Raw genomic sequence first — 20,712 nt, forward strand, 5'->3', positions numbered from 1 at the left:
CGACGGCAGGTGAGGAGGACCCAGCAGGATGCTGCAGAAGGCAAGGACAGCCATCAGGGAGGACGTGTGTGCGGGGAGAGCCTCGTGGAAGGACACATGCAGAAAAAGGCCAATCCGGGAAGGAGAAGCAGACCGAAAGCCCAGGAAGCTACAACAGGGTGAGGGGGACCCAGCACGAGGAGGTGTCCGGCCGGGGACAGATCGCCTGGCGAGAGCCAGCGGAGAAACCCAGGAGGTTGAGGAGGACCCGCGCAACCAACGGTAAGCTGGCCTTGACAGCGGAAGGAGGTGGAGGGACATGCGCACTACACCCACAACAAAGGAGCTGGCAGATAGCACATGGCTGCTCTGCAGAAATTTAGGAGGGCTCCGCCAACCCACAGTGAAGGTGGCAGGGAGAGCGGAAGCACCCCATCAAAGCTGCAACGACGCACGTGGCCACTACACTACGCCACCAGGGAGGTGAACAAATAATAATAATAAAAGGAGACAAGCAACGACACACGTGGCCACTACACTACACTACGGCACCAGGGAGGTGAAGGAAATAAAAGAGGGACAAACAAGTGAACACAGTCGCACCAAGGAAAATGGCACACAGACCAAGGAAGTTACACAGCAGGGCACAACCAGGACCACAGAGGAAAGGTCAACCAGAGACTGGATGCAAGACAGTGGCCCACTGAATCCCTCCACGGTCAAGCTGCAAAGACCAGCAAGGTTGGTGACCTTAAGGAAGCCCAATACCACTGACATCTCATGGAACAAGCAAGCACACCCATAAACAGCAAAAATGAGAGAGGAATCATGACCAGCTGCAGGTGCAGGCGCAGGAGTCCAAGTCGTCATCGGAACAGGACAGCCTCCAGTGCAGCCTTCCTAAGGTGACCCAACCCGTTCACACTACAACCACATCATAACCAGGGACAGAGGTGGGAAGAATGACAGAGGAATTAGAGGATTTTATGAGAGCCATAGGGGACAAAGACTCCCCCAACAAAATAGATGTTTTTTCCAACCTAGCCAGGAAGGAGATCAAGGGGATCTTGAAGACAATCCTGACACATAAAGAAAACTGCCTATCAACGCCTAATTTCCACCTTCAACAGGACATTAATCATGCTCCCTAACAGACACTATGAGAGCTATGCATTTAATCAATGTGTACAACTACCACATGAGACAGTGGGGTAATTCGTCATTGGGCTCCAGAGGAAAATCACCTACAGCGACTTTGCTAATTTCAATGACGTTGAAGTGATTACACTCAGGATAATTGAAGGATACACCCCCCCGCTGTTTAGGCAGCACCTGCTAAAGAAACCCTTCTCCTAAGAGATCATTCACCTAGCAAGGATATATATGAATGATTGGACGTGCAGGCAGCAGCCACGGAGAACCCAAAGAAAGGTGACATCATTGCAGCTCTGGTCACCGGTCCTTAAGGGTATGGCCGCAACCCAGGACCACCAGAAAGACAAGATCGCCAAAGTCCACACCGATGACCTCAAGGGAAGAAGCAATGCTATAGGTGTGGACTCAAATTCCCTCACAGGGGCCAATGCCCGGCCATAAGGCAAATGTTTATGAGGTGTGGCCAAGTAAACCAATTTCAAGCGATGTGCAGGGAGAAATCCCCAACGGTTGCTGCATGCAGACCGACTCTGCTGTCAGGCCCAGTCAGGAGACTTGATCAGCCGAGAGGGCCCAGTCCCAGACCATACAACGACCGAGACATCATGAGAACATTCCAAGACAGAAATATGCCGTCAATCCCGCCCCAAACAGGAGTAATACGGGCGATAGAAGATCTCAACATGGACACGCCAGCGCGTTACTCAAATGCATATGGCTATTCACCCAATCCACTGGCTGCTACGCCCCTGACCAAGGACTCAGCCATGAACACGACGTGAACACATGCCAAGCACCATGCTATGGCCAGAACCCTTATGAGAACCCACCACCGAATGGAGCGCTAGATCAAGCAGATGACCAATATACGCCCACAACAGGTATGGCAAAGAATATGTCAGACTCATCAGTGATACCTCAGACGACAGCACAGCACAGAAGATCACAGTACAAATAGGCGGCCTAAGCAGCCGATTCATCATGGACATCGGAACGACAGTCAGCATCATGAATGAGTGCCTCCACCAAGCCATAGCAGACACCTAGCCACTATGTCCATCCCAAGCTCACATATTCCAGTGGGGCACAGCCCACCCGATCCGATTGAAAGGCCAATTCCAATGTGACTTACATCATAAAGGGCTAAGGGCCAACAACAGGGCAATGTCTCCTCAGCTACCGGACCGCCAAAGTGGCCTTGATTGACATACAATATAACCAGTCCGAAGTTGTCCAGGGCCTCCCGCCAGGGAGTGGGCATGTTAAAAGACACGGTCATATCCCTTCACATTGACCCAAAAGTCAGTCCGGTGCCTCAGCACCCTCGCAGGGTCAGATTCCACTTACAGGCCCAAGTCACGCATGAACCGCAACTACTCCTTGACAACAATATCATTGAGTGTGTGGACGGCATGACCCCATGGGTGTCCGCTCTAGTCATCGTCCCAAAGGACAGCGGTCGCCTGCGCCTCAGCAATTCAAAGAGAGAGACACCCAGGATCCAACATTGAGGACATGCTTGCCCAGACGAGCTCCAGCGAGCTCCACAAGCGCAACATTGTCGTATACACCAGCAGAGCCCTGTCACCCACCAAACAGGCATATCCCAAGCCGAACGAGAGAGCCTAGCAGCTGTATGGGTATTTGAGAAATTTCATCATTTCATTATCGGCAGAAGATTCACCCTCATCACGGATCACCAGGCACTGCTCTCCTTGTTTGACAACCCCAAAACCAAAAAGCGGCCCGTGCATCGTAAGGTGGGGCATCAGATTCAAGGAGTATGACTACCTGATCGTCCACAAACCCAGGGGTGATGCCAAGTTAGCAGATTATCTGTCCAGACACCCGGAAGAGAAGACAGAGGACTCCATGAGACAGGAGGCGGAAGACTACATTTCATACCTGTCGCTCAACGCCCTCACTACAGAGACATTGGCCACCAAAAGCAGGGCAGACCCCACTATACAGGCGGCAGCACGCTTCACCAACACAAACAAGTGGAAGCACCACAGCACAGAAAGGTTTGTGGGCAGGGAAGTGGACAATAAAGAACTGCAAAGGATGGCGAAAATACAAAACGAAATCGCCACAATGGAACAAGGGATAATGCTATGAGGCAACTGCATATTGGTCCCCAAGGGCCTGAGGAAAGCACTTGTGACCATAGCCCATGAGGGTCACCAAGGGGTCGCAAACACAAAGAAGATACTGAGAAACCAATTGTGGCTCCCGTACATGGCCTCAATCGTGGAAGAGACCTTGACCCACTGCATACCCTGCCAAAAAACAGCAGCGAACAGTCCCCCATGCACACTACAGATAGTACCACTACCAGATGGACCCTAGCAAAGAATAGCCATGGACTTTTATGGCCCACTAGTAGAAGGAGGCCATTTAATCGTAACAATAGATGAGTACTCCCTGTTCCCACTAATAAAAAACGTACAATCCACAGCATTACACCATGTAGTGGGAGTGATCGAAAAACTGCTGAGTGAATGGGGGATCCCTAACACCGTAAAGACAGATAACTGTCCGCTGTCACAAGGACAAGACTTTCAGAGACATGCTGCCCATCTAGGTTTCCACCACTAGAGAAAAACACCATTATGGCCACAGGCCAATGGCATGGTGGAACGGTTCATGGCCACCATCAAGCGAACCAGACAAAAGGCTACCACCGACCAAGCATCACTACCCCAAGCAATATGCCAAATGCTAAGGAGCTACAGAAATACACCACACAAAGCAACAGGACAGACTCCACTAGAACTAATGATAAAATACAAACCTTGAACGGGGCTCCCACAAGTAGAAGACTACATACCAGAACAGGATGCAGAAATCAGAGAAAGAGACGTGGAAAAGAAAAAAAAGGCGAAACAGTGGGCGGATCAAAGGAGGAGAGGGAAGGCATACCAACTCCCAGTCGGCTAAGATCGTTCTAGTGAGACAAAAACAGCAAAGGAAGACCGACCCAAGTTACAACCCGGAACCACTCCTAGTTACCGAGGTAAAAGGGACGATTGTGACCGCAACAGGAGACGGGGTGAGATAACCTGGAACGCCTCCTTCTTCCGCAAGTAACACCTCGAGGAGCCAGAACAGATGGAGGAGACAGCAACGAAAGAGGAGGAACCGAGAAGTGAAGAATCAAGCAACTCACCAGGGGTGGAAGGGTCTGGGGAGACCCGCGAATCACCTGGGCGCCCCCAGGGAACCACAAGGAAACCTCCACGCCTCATTGAGCAAATGTGAATGCCGAACTTCCATGCTAAGCATGGGGGAGGTGTTGTGGTGGAGAAATAGAGGAGGGCTCCTTTGAAGAGGACAGACTAAGGACAAGGCTTCTGTGTCATTTCTTCAGGGTATACTTGGGGCCTAACAGCAAGCACTGTGGGTTAGTGACAAAGCAAATCCTGTGCAGACAGTATCCAGTCAGACGAGCTGGGAAAGTGGCCAGGCCTCTCAACCAAACCCTTACTTCAGCAGCCTTCCTGAGACACTCTACAAATGGGCCGCAACTTTTTTCAATGTTGATCCACTTGCCTACCATTCTGAGCAAGCACTCGGTGTGATTGGTTATCTTTGCGATCTGCCATCCCAAATTCGGTGTCAGCTGAGGAGATATTTGCTTTGCTGAATGCTGAATAATTGATCTGTAGCCAATCTTAATCAAGTCTTAAACTGTGTCCAATATATGCTAGCATGCCAATGTACAAAACATGTATTTAATTCCTACTGTGCCAAATGTGTGATTGTATTACCTTAATATTGTGGGTCCTGCTGGCTGAGCATGTGTGCGCCTCAACTCACTCACCTGCATACCATTCCACCGCTTTGCTTCCCCATTGTCTATGGCCTCAGAGTCCTCCAAGCCCAGGTCTCCACACTGTTTCTGTTCTGCATACATTTATGTTTCCTGTGTCCGTGGCCACCATCTGTATATGGTGGGCATCTTGTTCGGACTGTTTTCGTATTCATACTTTCATCTTTCAAAGTCATGCCCTGTTCGTAGCATGATCGTGAAAACTCCTTTTCTTTTTAATTTGTCACTGAGGCCGGTGTGTTTACATTGGTAGTACCCCATGCATGTGGCATGCAAGAAGGGAAAAAGCAAAAAAGAAGAAATAGATGTTGTCCAAAGTACAGTGGCGTGTGCAGAACAACATACCTTGCAGAAGAAGGACAAACAGCACAGCCCAGAAAATAGAGGGGAGGAATAAGGCTGTGGACCAGGTAAGATGAGATATTGCACAAGATGACTGCGGGAGGGTAAAGTGCAGCAAAGAGGAAGCACATCAGCATCACAACTTGAGAAAGGGCCCTAAAAGGAGGAAGCTGATGTAAGAATCCCATCCCCATGGTGAGTGCACTGGCAAGTCAATGATGGCATAGCATTAATACAGTGAATGCCACTCTCTCCCCTCTGATAGGCTGAAGCGTGTATGTAGGGTGCTAAACTCTGATAAAGCCAGCTGCTTCAGCATCAGTGACAGCTGGAGATTGTTTTTATTGCGGGTGTAAACATTTCCCATGAATGTGGGCAAGTGACCAAGCATAGAGGGAGCCCCAACCAACCAATTGGTGTTCAGGGTGTTCTCCCCCGAGAGTTTGTTATAATAATAGGCTAACATTGTGCATTTTACAGTGCACTTTCTATGGAAAATTGGAGAATCCCCCACCCCCAATCTACAATCAGTTTTGTAGGATAAAACATGAAAAAAAGCCTGTAGGTGTCAGGTCCCCATCACTGTGCAGGAGCATTTCCCAGTGAAGTTTAATGATGTTTTTGTACACAGTATATGCCTGGAGTCTGGCAATGTAAAACAAGAAAACCTGTTCATGGTGGCTATAACAAAACATGTCGATGGTGGCTGCATCACTATATGGCAGTATTTCCATGTCAAAACATACTCATGTTCACTTTTCTCTTATTGCATTTATTGATAATATAAGAAAACATATGCATGCTGGCTGCACCAATGTAGGCCAGTATCGCCACATAAGAACACTTATCATGCTGAATTTCGCTGTGATGCCAGTATAACAACATGTTCATACTGCCTGCACCATTGTAGGCCCTACCCATGTAAGAAAACTCATCATGCTGGCTTTCCCCACAATGTCAGGGACCATTATAGGTCACTGTAAGAATGCCTAGCCATACGAGTAAGACAGTATCCTTTCTTAAGAGTACTCATCCTATTGCCTTTGCCCATAATGCCAAAGAAAATGTCATGCCACAGTAAGAAAACATTTTCAAACTGGCTAGAAACATGTCAATCTAAAAGTACTCATATTAGCTTTGCACATAATGCCAGTAAAAATGTCACGCCACTGTAAGAAAACATGACCATCCTAGTTGCACCAATATCCTCAGGTAAGAACACGCATTATGTTGACTGTGCCCATAATGCCCTTAAAAGGCCATGCACTGTAAGAAAGGATTGCCTTATCAGCTGCAACAGTATAGGTACGGCCCATGCCAAAACACTCATCATATTAGCTTTGCTAATAATGCCATTACAACAGCTATTCACTGTAAAACATATCCATTTTAGCTGCATCAAGTAGGCCAGTGTTCTCAAATAAGAACACTCATGATGTTGGTTTTTCCATAATGGCAGTAAAATTGCATGTCACTGCAAGAAAACAAGCCCATATTGCCTGAACCAATGTTGGCCTTCACCACATAAGAACACTCATCACATTACCTTTGCTCATAATGCCATTGGCATACCACTGTAAGGAAATATCATATTCATGTTGGCTGCACCTCTGTAGTCCAGTATGCCCACTTAAGAAAGCTCATCATGTTGGCTGTGCTCGTAATGACATATGATATGCTACCGTTAGAACACATGCTGATGCATATTTTTCAATCCTGGACCTCCCCCCTTAAACCTCCTCTCTGCTCAGAGGCTGCCCTCTCTGGGTAGAAGAGCATATGCCCATTCATATACATTCACACTGAATTCATTCTCCTAGTCATGCATGCTACAACTTTCATCCTGCATTGTGCCTCCCATTTAAGCATGCACCCACACACTACAACATTCACACTGCTCTGTCATTCTCCCGTTCATGCGTACATCAATATGCATCATATGCTACATTTGCACTGCACTCTCAACCACAGTTGCTCTCAGAGAAATAAAGTCCTTTGCATGCACGCATGAATATTCAATACATACATTTATTTATTTCCTTAGTCACAGGACACAGGTGCCACAGGACTCGTGTCACCGCCAGAACTACCACACGTGTTACTCCAGATGGCTCTTCTGGTCCAGCGCAACCAGCAAACAGGAATCAGTAGGCAGTCTGTGGCGTCAATGAAACAGCTCCCCGTTCCTGTTTCTTGGCATGCGCGGTGGTATGGGAGTACCTCCAACTCGTGCCTCGGGCCCTTTTAAAGCTTTTGCCAGTGCAGGAGCTCCCCCATACACACACCTACGCCTGCAGTTCCCCACTCTGCAACCCAATGAGCCATAAAAGACCGGGGAAGCAAAATGGCCATGCTAGCTGGAGTACTGTAAACAACAGAAGACCAGAAGCGCTTCTTCTGCTGAGGGAGTGCTCAGTGTTTTCACCCATTATGGATGAGCCACTGCTGTTTAATATGAACTTTCAAATGTTATTAATGGTTTTTGACCCTGCTACACTCCTTAACTGCTGCAGATTATTCAGGAGTGAAAATTGTGCGGGCAGGCCCCGTTGCTACAACAAGGGGGTTGTCCTACCCTCTATGAATCTAAGAGGTGTACGGAGGGAATTCAGTGTACACTGGTTTTTAGACCCTAATGGGAGCACATACAATCTGAGCAACCATTGTAGAAAGCAACATGCTTGCTGATGCCAAACACATGACTCAAAATTATAAAAAGAATATTTAATTTAGCTTTCTATTATGAGCTGTTTTTTCTTTATGCAGCAGATTTAAGTTATTTCTTTGCATAACAATACATGATTTCCATTGATGAAGACACACACATAGTTGAACATTCACTATGGCAAAAATGCTAATGGCATGGGGTATGGGTTAATAATTTGTACATGTGACCAACAGCTTGTAAATCAAGTATCCCATGTCATTGGATGTCAAGAACACACTGTGAGAGTGCAAATAGAGGAGACGGTGAAGATAGGTCTCCTGTGCCCGGCTAAAGTCTGACCTTATATTTTGGTCTACGTCTGGGTACGATGTTAGAGATTTAGAGGCAACACAAGTGATAGCCCATAGAAAATCTGGGTTAGTGTGCTGCTGACTTTTCGGCAGGATAGGTTGTAGTCTTCTTCTGGGGCCAAAAAAGTCAGGAGACTCTGTGTTAAAAGAGAAAGACAGGAGAAAATCATGAAAGAAAGTGTGAGAGAGATCAGTGTTTAAAATAGCAGCAAAGTGCTGGAGTGGGTCATTACGATATATCAAATACTAAAACACAAGTCCTGCAAGGGATTCCAAAAAGGGGGGTCCACTCACCACTGGTCGTGCTTCCAGTAGGAGCAGATGGACACAGGGGGTTCCATCGTAGGGCAGATGAAGCCGCAGGAGGGAGTAGCGTGGGTGACTGGTGCGGGACCCCTGAAGTAGTGGACGAGGTCCGGGGAAGGTCCCAAGAGAAAAATCCTTAGGAGCACAGAGAAAGAAGAGAAAAGACAGGAGTTTGCAGCTCTGGTAAATAAGTGGCTTCGGGCGCAAAATCAGGTGTGGAGATAGTGTGGGTCCACTCTTTCAAGCAAAGAAATGTACCTGTGACTGTTTGAGGAGCACGGTAGAAGTTAGAGCAGAGAACCAAGTCAGGAGGCAGCCAAGAGCAAAGTCATCGGGGCTGGGAAGCTCGGGGTGATCTGCCGTCTCGTATGCCCTGTAGGTAAAAGGAATGAAAGACACGGCCATAAGGGTACCTCAATAAAAACCCTAGCATACAGGGTGGGCGTTGCGTACGGGTAAAGGGAGCAGATGGCTATAGTCTTGCGTGCAGACAGGGGGAAGAAAGAGAGATGTACCTGCGGGGAGTATCGGCATGTGGCAGCGAGGTGCAGGCGTCTCAAAATGGTGCCTGTGCTGGCAAGGAGAGTTGAGTATTTGCATTGTGTAAAGAAGCGCAGCAGCGCATGTGCGGGATACTAGTGTCTTGTTATGAGTCAGGTGCTGTAGCAGGAGGGCGAGCGGGTAGTGGCTTGATGCTCGGGAGGCTATGTGCCACTGAAGGGGTGGGTCTTCAGTGTAGCAGCGAGAAGGCTGCCCGTGGAGCCAGTCCATAGATAATGAGGAGTGTGAACAGAGCACACGGATACAGACTCCCTGGGCACCAGGTTGGTGGAGGGAGTAATGTGACGATTACTGTGGGTGACGACTGGCCTAGGCAGGCTTGGAGGCAAGGCACGGAACGTCCCTTGGTGAAGAATCAATAAATCAAAGACCCCTGGGCCAGTGAAAGATTGCGAACTGGTACAGGCCGTTTTTAAAAAAAAGGATTGTGTTGATGAGTTAAAAACAAAAGACAACAACAAACGTGCATTGGGGATGTAAATGACCCTGAATGAGCCGGGTTGGCGAATATCAGGCTGGAGTTGGTGAGTCCAATGCTTGAGTGCTTACAACATAAACAAGTACATACAGAAAGTACAACGGTATAACCAAGTCTTTTTGTGTATACACAAGACAGTAAGTGAGTCATGGTGGAGTAGAGAAAACAGCACTCTTATTACAAATTACAGATTTGCGCCCCTCAACACTGAGGTGGGCATTGTGCAGGTCTGCAAATAGTTACAGTGCATTCATAGAAAAGCATATGTCCTTTGCTGTAAACATAACGAGTACCAATCATTAATAGATGCAAATAGATACCTTTCTAGCATTACAAAAATAGAGAGGTCGTAACAGCCTGCTACAGAAATCCAATCATGTACAGAGTAGCAAAAATGTCATGGTGATTGATGTCCCATCAGCAACATGAAATGCCTTACTGCAAGGAAATTGATAACCAAGTGTGAGGGCGGTACCCTAGGGCAAAGGAGCCCCTTGGCTTGGGAGTTGTGTATAAATAGCCAGATGGGGTGGTTTGTAACGCGGTCCGGGGTACAGTGTAAAGGTTCTGGGCTGTATTTTAAATATTGAATGGTCCTGGTAGGGCTTCATTGAGGCCAGTGGTGGTGGATTTAAGTTTGTGCATCCACCATGCTTCTTTAAAATTCAGGGCGTTGGCAGTATTGGTTTTGTTCTGGACTTTGTCCACCACCCACCAGGCAAATGAATCTGGATCATGGTGGAATTCCATGAAGTGCTGGACCAGAGAGGCAGCAGGAGTTTTGCAACGTATCCTCGATCTATGTTCACTGATACGTTTGTGCACAGGTCTTGAAGTTTGGCCTACGTATCTCAGGCCGCAGGGGCATTGAATCACGTAGATAACATTGGTGGATTTGCAGTTCGAAAAGTGTCTGAGTTTCCACTCTTTTCCCTCTATCATGAAAGAATTAAGTTTCTTGGTTTGCCTGCAGCCCGTGCATTGGCCGCATGGGTGATGTCCAATGATTTCTCTCATGTCCCACATTGTAGAACGGCCTTAAATTTTATTAGATTTTGCACTGGTAAGAAATTCTTTGAGGTTTTTGGACCTCCTGAGTGCCATCCGAGGTTTGGGTTCATCTGGAAGATTGAGTTGCACCAGAGGCCAGAATTTCTTGATGAGGGTTTTGAGTTTGGAAGTGGTAGGGCTAAATGTGGTGACGCAAGTTAGAATGTTCTCAGATGAGGTGGTTTTATCCTTGGGTGTAAGAAGGGCCTCTCTTGGTATAAATCTTGCTCGCTTCTGGGTGTTTTTTTATAAGTTTTTTGGGGTATCCTCTTGCCTTCAGTTTAAGCTGTAGGTCACTGGAATGTTTCTGGAAATCCTCCATTTGGGTACAGTTGCGGCAGATCCTGCAGGCCCGTGTTACGGTCAGTGGTTTTTTTGAAGAAAGAGCATTCAAGTTTATTGTTCGTGGGTGTGATTGTAAGGTCCAGGAAATTCATTTTCTGGTTCCTCTTATTTATGGTGAATTGGATTTCTGTGGTACGTAAGTTCAGCCATTGGAAAAATTCCATCAAGGTGTTATCTTCTCCTTTCCAGAGGAAGATGATGTCATCAATGTACCGAAACCATAAGGTGACAGAGTTCAGGTACGGGTTGGTCATGTTGAGGACGTGTGTCAGTTCAAATTCAGACATAAAGATGATGGCCATGGTGGGGGCAAAACCGGCACCCATGGCTGTGCCACAGATTTGTAGGTAGAAGGTGTTGTTGTACTCGAAAAAGTTGTTAGTGAGTGCAATTTCAAGAAGTTCAATGATGAAGTTGATGGACACACGTCTCTGTGTCATGTGGTGAGTTAAAGGATGTCTAATACACTCCAGTGCTTGTTGTTGTGGAATGGAGGTATAGAGGCTCTTGATGTCTAATGACACAAGGATATCTTCAGAGGAGTGGAATGGTTGGTTTTCGAATTTGGTAATGGTGTCCATAGGGTCTCTTAGGTAAGTAGGGGTCTGCTGGCTCAGAGGTTTCAAAAAGTAATCAATGAAAGTTCCAATGGGCTCCAGAATGGAGCCACATCCTGATACGATGGGTCTGCCAGGTGGTGTATGACTGTCTTTATGGATTTTGGGAAGGGCGTAGAGGACGGGGGTCCTTCCTTCTGATGTGTTGAGAAAGGCTTCTTCCTTATCGGTGATCCAATTGTGTTCCAGTGCATATTGTGTTGTTTCTTGGATCTTGATGTTTATTTCTGCTGTAGGGTCCTTTTTCAGTTTCTTATAGTTGCCTTCCTCTTCAAGGAGGGACATCACCATGGTGTTATACTGGAAGCTGTTTTGTATAACGATGCCACCTCCCTTGTCGGCTGGTTTGATCACAAGTGATTTATTGGCACTGAGAGTAGTAAGGGCTTTCCTTTCCCCGGAGGTGAGATTCTGTCTATGGCGATCTGGGGTGGAGTGCAATTTACCAATTTGTTGCCGGATAAATTTCTCTGTAAGTAACTCCAATCAAGCAATCCCACTAAGTCAGTGCCTTGTCTGGGATTCCCAAGGGAAGCCTTTATTTATATATTTTTATGGCAAGTTATAATCTGGATGATGAACCCTTGTATAACACGCCTCTCTCAGAATCCCCCCTACCCCGCTGAGCCAAGAAGTAGGTTTGTTTTGCAAATTTAAAAGGTTTATTTGAAAAATTAAACAATATATATATATCACACTTTTATAATAAATTAATAATTTATATCACACTTATGAATATAATGTTGATCAACAATGGGTAATCTGACACTAGCACACCTCTTTACAATCAATGAGGAGTTGGTATAGGATGGATAAGGCAGCGAAAATACTTTTATGGTTTCAAGGGAAAAGCAATGAGGAACGAAATGCAGTACAGAAATAACTTGATATGATTTTAGCAAAAGATAATATAATCACTTTTTCTCTGGCAATTCAACCCCCACCCCTATGCAATCTAAGAAATGGAAGGAGGAGCACACAGTTCTCAGGAATGCAATCAAATACAATACAAAATTCAGTTCCCCCCCAGCAAGCTTAGAGGAAAACAGGTAGAAGTTTGAAACACAGGCCCCAAAATGCTTTGAATGTGATGACAATGAAGTGAGAAATGTGCTAAAAATGCTTTTAATTCCCTCTAGAGGTTCAGGGTGGGTGATATCTAGTCTAATATAGTTCAGGCTCACTTTAGCAATGCTCTATGAGTAACTAGCAGGTTAAAACAAATTTTAGCAAAGGAAAGCAAGGAGCTGCTGACTTTTACACGTGGCTGAAATTGTGCAAAATGTCAAATTGCGGCAAATTTAATCGCGTGCATCGAGCATGATTGCGTAGGCACTATAAGGAGTAGGAAGTCGGTTCTAGGCTTGTTGGTAAGCTTAGAATTTTAGCTTTAAGATGACAGTTAAAATGGATTCGTCCCAGGACGCAACACCACGGCCAACCTCAGGAGACTACAACACATCATGGCCGAAACCCACGACCGAGAGGAGGACCTGGCGATACTGTCACTTGATGCCATCAAGGCCTTCGACTCTATCTATTGGGAGTGGCTTGTGGAGGTTTTGAGGGGCTTCGGCTTTGGTGCGGGCTTCATCAGATGGATCCAGGTACTTTATAATTCGCCAATGGCAAGGGTTAAAACAGGCAGAATTGTCTCGGGATCCTGGGCAATACAAAGGGGCACGAGACAGGGGTGCCCACTCTCGCCCATGCTGTATATATTGGGCCTAGAACCAATAGCCATATACTTTCGCCAACAGTTTTTTGATGCGGGCATTAAGGTGGGCAACGTTTACAACATAATTTCATTATACGCGGATGATGTACTTCTCTACTTGAGGAACCCTGAGCTCAACGCACCCACAACGCTAGAAGTTCTTGACAATTATGCAAAGTACTCAGGGATACGATTCAGCAGACACAAATCAACTGCATTCCCCCTAGCTAGCCTGAGGGGCATTGCAGTAGACGACCTCCCGCCTATCGGAATACAGTGGCAACCTGACAAGTTCCGGTACCTGGGAATCAATGTGGGTCACACCCCGCTACTCACACACGAACATAACACTATAGCAGCAGTCACTGGCCTTCGGCGTTCAATCAAATTTTGGTCCAAACTACCACTGTCAATGGTGGGTAGAGCGGCGATTGTCAAAATGATAATCCTTCCTCGATTCCTGTACTTCTTTGCCAATATTTGCCACTACGTTCGCCCGCCTTTCTTCAAGACACTAGAGGCCATCATCAAGGACTTCTTGTGGGGTCCGCGCAGACACAAGCTCACACTGGCCACGCTGTCTCTCCCACATAAGGAAGGCGGAATAAAACTCCCAGACCTTCACCTTTACTATTTGGCGGCCCAGCTCAGTCACATTACGAAGTGGCTGTCTGATGACACATCGGCCGAACTGGAACTACTCAGGCAGTCTTCCACAAACTTAATCCCCAAAGAAACTCTATGGTTTCCCCCTCGGCTACCTCCCGAAACTCCGCTGATTGTCAAGCTGGGCAGGCAGATATGGGCCAGGGCCTGTCACATAAGGCAAGTGAAACAGCCGTACTCACCGGATAACCCCATAATGGTGGATGTGTGCAAGTCGGAGGCGGAACTCCCCACTCCCAGGAGATGGGAGGAAGCAGGCATATATACATGGGGAGACATGTTCACTGATGGGGAATTCAGGGTCTTCGAGTCGTTACAGAACATTGAAGGACTATCCAAGGGCCAGTTCCTCTGGTACCACAGGATCAAACAGATCGCTAAGAAGCAGTGGAACAGCTGGCCGGAAGAGCCCACCCCAGACCCACTGCTACAGGAAATGCACGACCTCTCAGATGGATGGAGACCAGTTTCCAGACTTTACAACAGACTCATAGATAAGCCTAACCCCAAAGGTCAGGCACTGAAGGCGAAATGGGAGGCAGATCTTGAATCACCACTTACTGACAAGGAATGGGAGAGAGCACTGATCTACCCCAAGAAAGTGTCCCGGAATTCCAGATTCGGACAAATACAGCTGAATGTCCTTTACCGGACATATATCACTCCCCACAGGATTGCCTCATTCAACCCGAAAATACCCTCGACGTGACCATGGTGCGGAAATGACAAGGCAGACATGATCCACATGTTCTGGTCCTGCATCAAAGTGAAATCACTCTGGGTCAAAGCCAAACAATCCTGCGCAGAAGCTGGCATGGTAAGATACGACTGGACGCCCGGAGAGTGCCTACTAGGTATATACCCTAGACCGGGTAAATTTAAACATTTGGTGAAACTAATGGACATCTCATGCATTTTGGTCAAGAGAACAATAGCGATGGCCTGGAAGACCCCAGCGGGCCCCAGCCATGCTCGGTGGCTGAGCGAACTGGCGAGATGGACGACTGCTGAAACCAGGGCCTGGCAAGACGGGATCACAACCAGCGGAGAAGCCACAAGTGGAACCCTGGACTCCTGGAAAGCCCTCCTGAGCGACATGCGCTTCAGGGCAGACTATAAGCCTCCCTGAGGGACTGTAGCGTCCTACAACACCCGAATTTTCATACTGATACAGAGATGGAATTACCCGAATCTGTTCCCCTCGCTTCCTGTAACATCGGAACTATAATTTTTACTTGCCACCAAACATCTCATAATTAACGCTACATGTAGACTGCTGTTGTTTTGGTTGTTCTCACGTTACTTTTTTTTGTTGTATCGTTTCTTTATTACCACACTTGTAAGTTTGTAATGTTTCTCACTTTCTTGAAAAAACCAATAAAATACTTTACAAAAAAAAAAAAAGATGACAGTTAAAACCCGGTACGGCCGATTTCGTGAAGGTAGTTTTTCGGAATTTTAAATTTAAAAGTTCAAAATGACAGGTGACAGTTTTCAGCTTTAAAAAGGACAGAATGACACACACGATTCCTATGAGGTAGTTCTAATAGGTTAAAATAGTTTTAATTAGATTATTTTAAACTAAGAGATTAGTCTGGCACAGTCCTAGAGTACTCACACTATCTTTTGGACAGGAGTGACTTCGTCACCGATCTGGTCAACAGGTTGAACGGGACTTCTGGCGGTTCTGCTCACAGCGGTCTGGTCTCTGGTTCTGCTCTCAGCACTGCACAGTTCTGGTCTCTCTGGATCTCTGGTCTCTCTGGATCTTTGGTCTCTCTGGATCTCTGGTCTCTGGAGGTTAATGGATTTGAAGTCTGGAGTCTCCCGGCAAAGCGTCCCGCAAGAAAGTGGAAAGTGAATGTCCCTACCTGTCCTGCACTGTCTGCTTTTATGTGTTTAGAAAGTGGGTGTGTGTGTGGCATAACTGAGCCTGCCCCTCTCTACTTGTCATTGGCCCAATTCTCCCCCCTCCCATGATTGGGGGGAGGAAATGGATTGTCATGTTGAGGTCTGTTTATGGGTCAGAGGATCCTCCCCTGGTCAATTTGCCCACAAATCTATATTTGATTCAAATACATATTTCCCAGATACACAAGTGGTTGACATTACATCTACATATTACAGATGAATTAAGACAGGTCTCTGTTCAAGCCCCATGTTCCTGTGAGCTGGGATTCAGAAATGACAACATTTTGCGCTTTTTGGTCGGTTTACCATTATCGACATTTACCAAAAATTACACAAATGTGCGCAATGAGTATGGACATTAATTGATGAAGTGTCAGATTTTTAACATGCAGACATTTGGAGTAACAACCTTATTTCTGCTACTACTCCCTAGAACATACCACAGGGTCCTAACACCTCTTAAAACGTGCACAGAAAAATCACAAGAATAATGATATTAATTATATAATTTTGACAGGTCCGTACTATGAATTATCCATCTTTTTAAAATGTATGTTCCGGCCCAGATAGGTGTGGTTTAGGTTCCAAAGCACATGGGGGAAGCTTCTGTCTGTCCCCGCCTCCAGCTCAGGTGGCTCCCAGAGGCACTGCCCCTCCCAGTTTCTCCCAAGAGGAAGCCATTTTATGACCCCCCCAATATAACATTTGCCTGAGTCCAGGACCGGGCTTTGTTCAACTTCCTGCAGTCCCCAGGTGCCCCTCCCCTAACCCAATCAGAGAGGGGTCATCTCTTTTTGGCAGGGGCAGCAGGATGCAGCTAGGCCTGGGAAGAGTGGCTGAGCCGGTTTCTCCTGTCAGGGGTAGTTGTCAGGCAGAATTCAGCTAAATGTCACTTTAGTTCCCAGTTTTCTACTTTCAAATCCAGCTTACATGCAGCTATTTTTTATATATACATTAAATAATTACTTCCTTCAAGTCATTTCAGAATATAGTTTTACATTGTATCCACCACTTAGCAAGTCTTTCCTTGGCCTGGTTTGGGTTCATCTGTTCAGTTTTACACAAAAGTCTGGTGGTTTTAAAACGCCGGCTTCCTGATAGTGGTGAGCACCGGTATTGCATCCATTTTTGACATTAAGAAAATGAATTCCCCACAGTTCTGGGTTGCTTTTGGCAATCAGCATTGCCATTCGCAATGGTTTCAGGCTACTGTGTGTGTAGCCCAATGGTGGTTTTAGGCAGTGCCCTCCTGTGCTCACAACATAGGCAAAAATGGGTGGCAGCCTATTCTTCATGTTTTCCCTGTGCACTCTCTGGGGAGTTCTGGCCATCATGATGTTTTCAATACCAGTAATGCACAGTTTTAGGGTGCATGGGTAAAAACATCCCACAAGCCCCCCCTCTTGCGATGGCCATTCTGATCTTTCACTGATGGAACTCGCAAGATCTGGGATGTTCGCCTCATCTTCTTCCAATTCTGTAGATGACACAGTTCAGCATCTTTTCCTCTCTCCAGTCGATCAATCAGTTCTCCTTGCTGGTCCTGATGGAAGGATTGGGCGGTACCCCGGCCCCTTGGATCTTTGCTCCCGGTCCCCGGTCGTCCTCCTTGGCCAGTCTCCAGGTATTCTTTCTCCTAGGACGACAAAGCAAAAGCGGCAATACCTATTCATAGACATTTTTCCACCACTATTGATATAGTGGGGCGACATATACATTTTATAAATCACGAGAATATATCATAGCATTCTTATTTTGAAAAACAAGATATCATCATGAAACATTTTTTTTTCCCAATCATAATATTTTAGAGACTATATGTGGGATATTTTAGGATGGGAACTAAATTAATCTGGAGCGGTCCCCTCTGGTATTGCAGAGGACTACTCCAGTTGCTGCAGAGTGTGCCTGGGCTGATTTATATGTACCCACTTGTCTTCCCCTTCCGCCAGACTACCTTTGGGGATGCGGATCTTATACGCTACAGGGGAGATCTTGTCTATAATTTAAACGGTCCCTTCCATGTAGGCAAAAATGTTCGCTGTTTGGCCTGGTTCCTTTGGAAATTGTATAGATAGACCCGGTCTCCCACATCAAATTCCTTCCTGGTGGTTTTCAAATCATAGTGCGTTTTCATACTCTCAGCTGATCTTTCTAGATTCCGCTGAGCATAGGCAAAATCATGTTGAAGGTGTTTCCTAAAATTCTCCACAGTTGTGGAGGCATTTATCAACGTCTGCTCTTGGGTCCTGTAGAGCAAATGCTGGGGAAGCACCATCTTGCGTCCGGTCATCAACTCAAATGGTGACATTTTAGTTGCAGATGAAGGGGTAGATCTGATGGCCATTAGGACCAGAGGTAGTCGGATATCCCAACTTGGCCCAGAATCTGCCACAAACTTTTTTAATATGCTCACAATTGTCCGGTTGTAACATTCTACTGCCCCCAAAGAAGCTGGCCTGTAAGCAATATGTAGCTTCCTTTTGACCCCCAGTATCTCCCACATCTTTGTCATTACTTCACTGGTGAAGTGGCTACCCCTGTCTGACTCAATCCTTTGAGGTAGACCAAAACGGGAAAAGATGTGGTTAATCATCAGGGCAACTGCTGTTTCTGCCTTGCAGTTTGGGGCCGGGAGACATTCCACCCACTTGGTAAACAAGCATGTAACGGTCAACATGTACTTGTTTCCTCTAATTGAGCGAATTACAGGGCCTACAAAGTCGATTTGCAAATCTGACCATGGCAGTGTCATCCCCCTCTTTTGGAGAGGTGCACGGTGCGTGAGGGATGATGGCTGAAATTGTGCACACACAAGACACCCCTTCAAGTATTGGTCGAGGTCCTGCCCCATGTGTGGCCAGTATGCAACCTCTCTTAAGATTTCCAGTGTTGTGTGAAACCCCCTATGACCGGCTGTGGCCGCATCATGGGCGTGACTTAACATCAGCCTTCGGAATGAGGTAGGAACCCCCGACTGATCATGGCCACCTTGGGATTTCCTTACCAACAAACCGTCTTGGATTCAGAACATTTTTGGACATTTCATCAACACTCTTAGGTCCTCTTTCCCAATGTAATCGGTATCCGTCAGGGGAAAGTTCTCAGGGTCCTCAAGGTGTTGGTAAAACTTACCAATGATTGGATCCCCCTTCTGAGCTGTAATTAAATCAGCATCAGGGGTCTCCTTACTCCATTGTGCAGTTGAAAGATCATTGTAAGCATTAGTCTGGGACCTAGTGATAGCAGTGACCTGGATTTCCCCCAACAGGTTCTCTATTTCTATTAGATCCCCTTGGATGGCCCTGGTTTTGGCCAGCTGATCAGCTAAGTCATTTCCAGTTTTGTCGGGTCCCTCTTCTTTGGAATGACCCTTGATCTTTTTCCAGTAGATGGTCATCCCATTCGAGATGACCAGATCATCAATGTTTTGAATTAACTTCCCATGTTTCAAGGGTTTGTTATTATCACATAACATGCCTCTGGTTTTCCAATTAACCAGGTGCTCCACAAACCCGTTCCAAACATAATCCGAATCTGTGATTATGACCAGTTTGTGGAGTTGATATTGGACAGCAGTGAGGATGGCTTGATGCACAGCCATCAATTCTGCCACCTGACTACTTCGGGGACCAATTTTGTATCCAGCGGAGGGTTCTGGGGACTCATTCACCCATGCGTTCCCTACACCGGCCACAAGTTCTTTTTCCCCGTTGTTGTCAACATGGTAAGAGCATCCATCCACATAGACAGTGGGCATTCCCTCACATTTGTCTTCTTCAATGACTTTGTGTGGGGAATTAAGGTATGCCTCCGTGTTGTCCTTGATTTTTAGACTTTCGTCCTCGAGACAGTTTTCTCTGGCACAATCATGCAAGTCAGCCAGACCTTGCGTGAGGGGACTCTTCTTGTTTTGGCCATATCTGACCTCCACAGGAAAGCCTTGCATTGACAGAATCCAGGAAGTAATTCGGGAATTACTCACATTTCCGGCCCGGATTCTGTCACTTTGGAGATATTGCAGAGACTGGTGTGGAGTCTCCACTATGATGTGTTCCCCCTGGATAAACGGGCGGTAATTCTTCAATGCCCACACCGTTGCCAGGAGTGCCTTCTCACAATCGTTGAATTTTTCCTCCACAGAGGATAAAGTTTTGCTCGCATAGGAGATTACTTTATTGACCTTGTCATGCTTTTGGTATAATACTGCCGTCAAGCACGTATTAGAGAGCCCTGTCTCCAGGAAGAACTCCTTGTTTCTGACAGGGTAAGCTAGGCAAGGCGCTTGTGAGAGGCTTCTCTTGAGTTGTCTTACTGCCTCGGATTGTTCTGGACCCCATTCCCACTTGACCCGCCCTTCAAGAGATGAATCAGGGGTCTAGTGACCTCTGCGTAGCCCTCAATGAACTTTCTGCTGTAATTAGTCAGTCCAAGGAGGCTCCTTAGTTCCCGCAGAGTTGTGGGATCCTTCAGTTTCTGGAGTGCTTCCACTTTCTTTTCCTGGGGACAGAGACCCTGAGGAGTAATCTCATGCCCCAAGAAATTAACACGGGTTCTACACCACTGTGCTTTCTGAAAGGAAAGTTTTGCTCCGGCGGCCCTCAACTGTGTCAGAACATAACGGATCTCCGCTATGTGTTCCTCCACAGATGAACTTTTGATGAGGACATCATCTACATAAGCCAGGTTACCCCTCGCACCCAGGTTGGGCATGGCCTTGTGTAGGAAAATGTTG

The sequence above is a fragment of the Ambystoma mexicanum genome, chromosome 4q (genome assembly GCF_040938575.1).
Source record: "Ambystoma mexicanum isolate Mex_15411 chromosome 4q, UKY_AmexF1_1, whole genome shotgun sequence".
Classification (NCBI taxonomy): Eukaryota; Metazoa; Chordata; class Amphibia; order Caudata; family Ambystomatidae; genus Ambystoma; species Ambystoma mexicanum.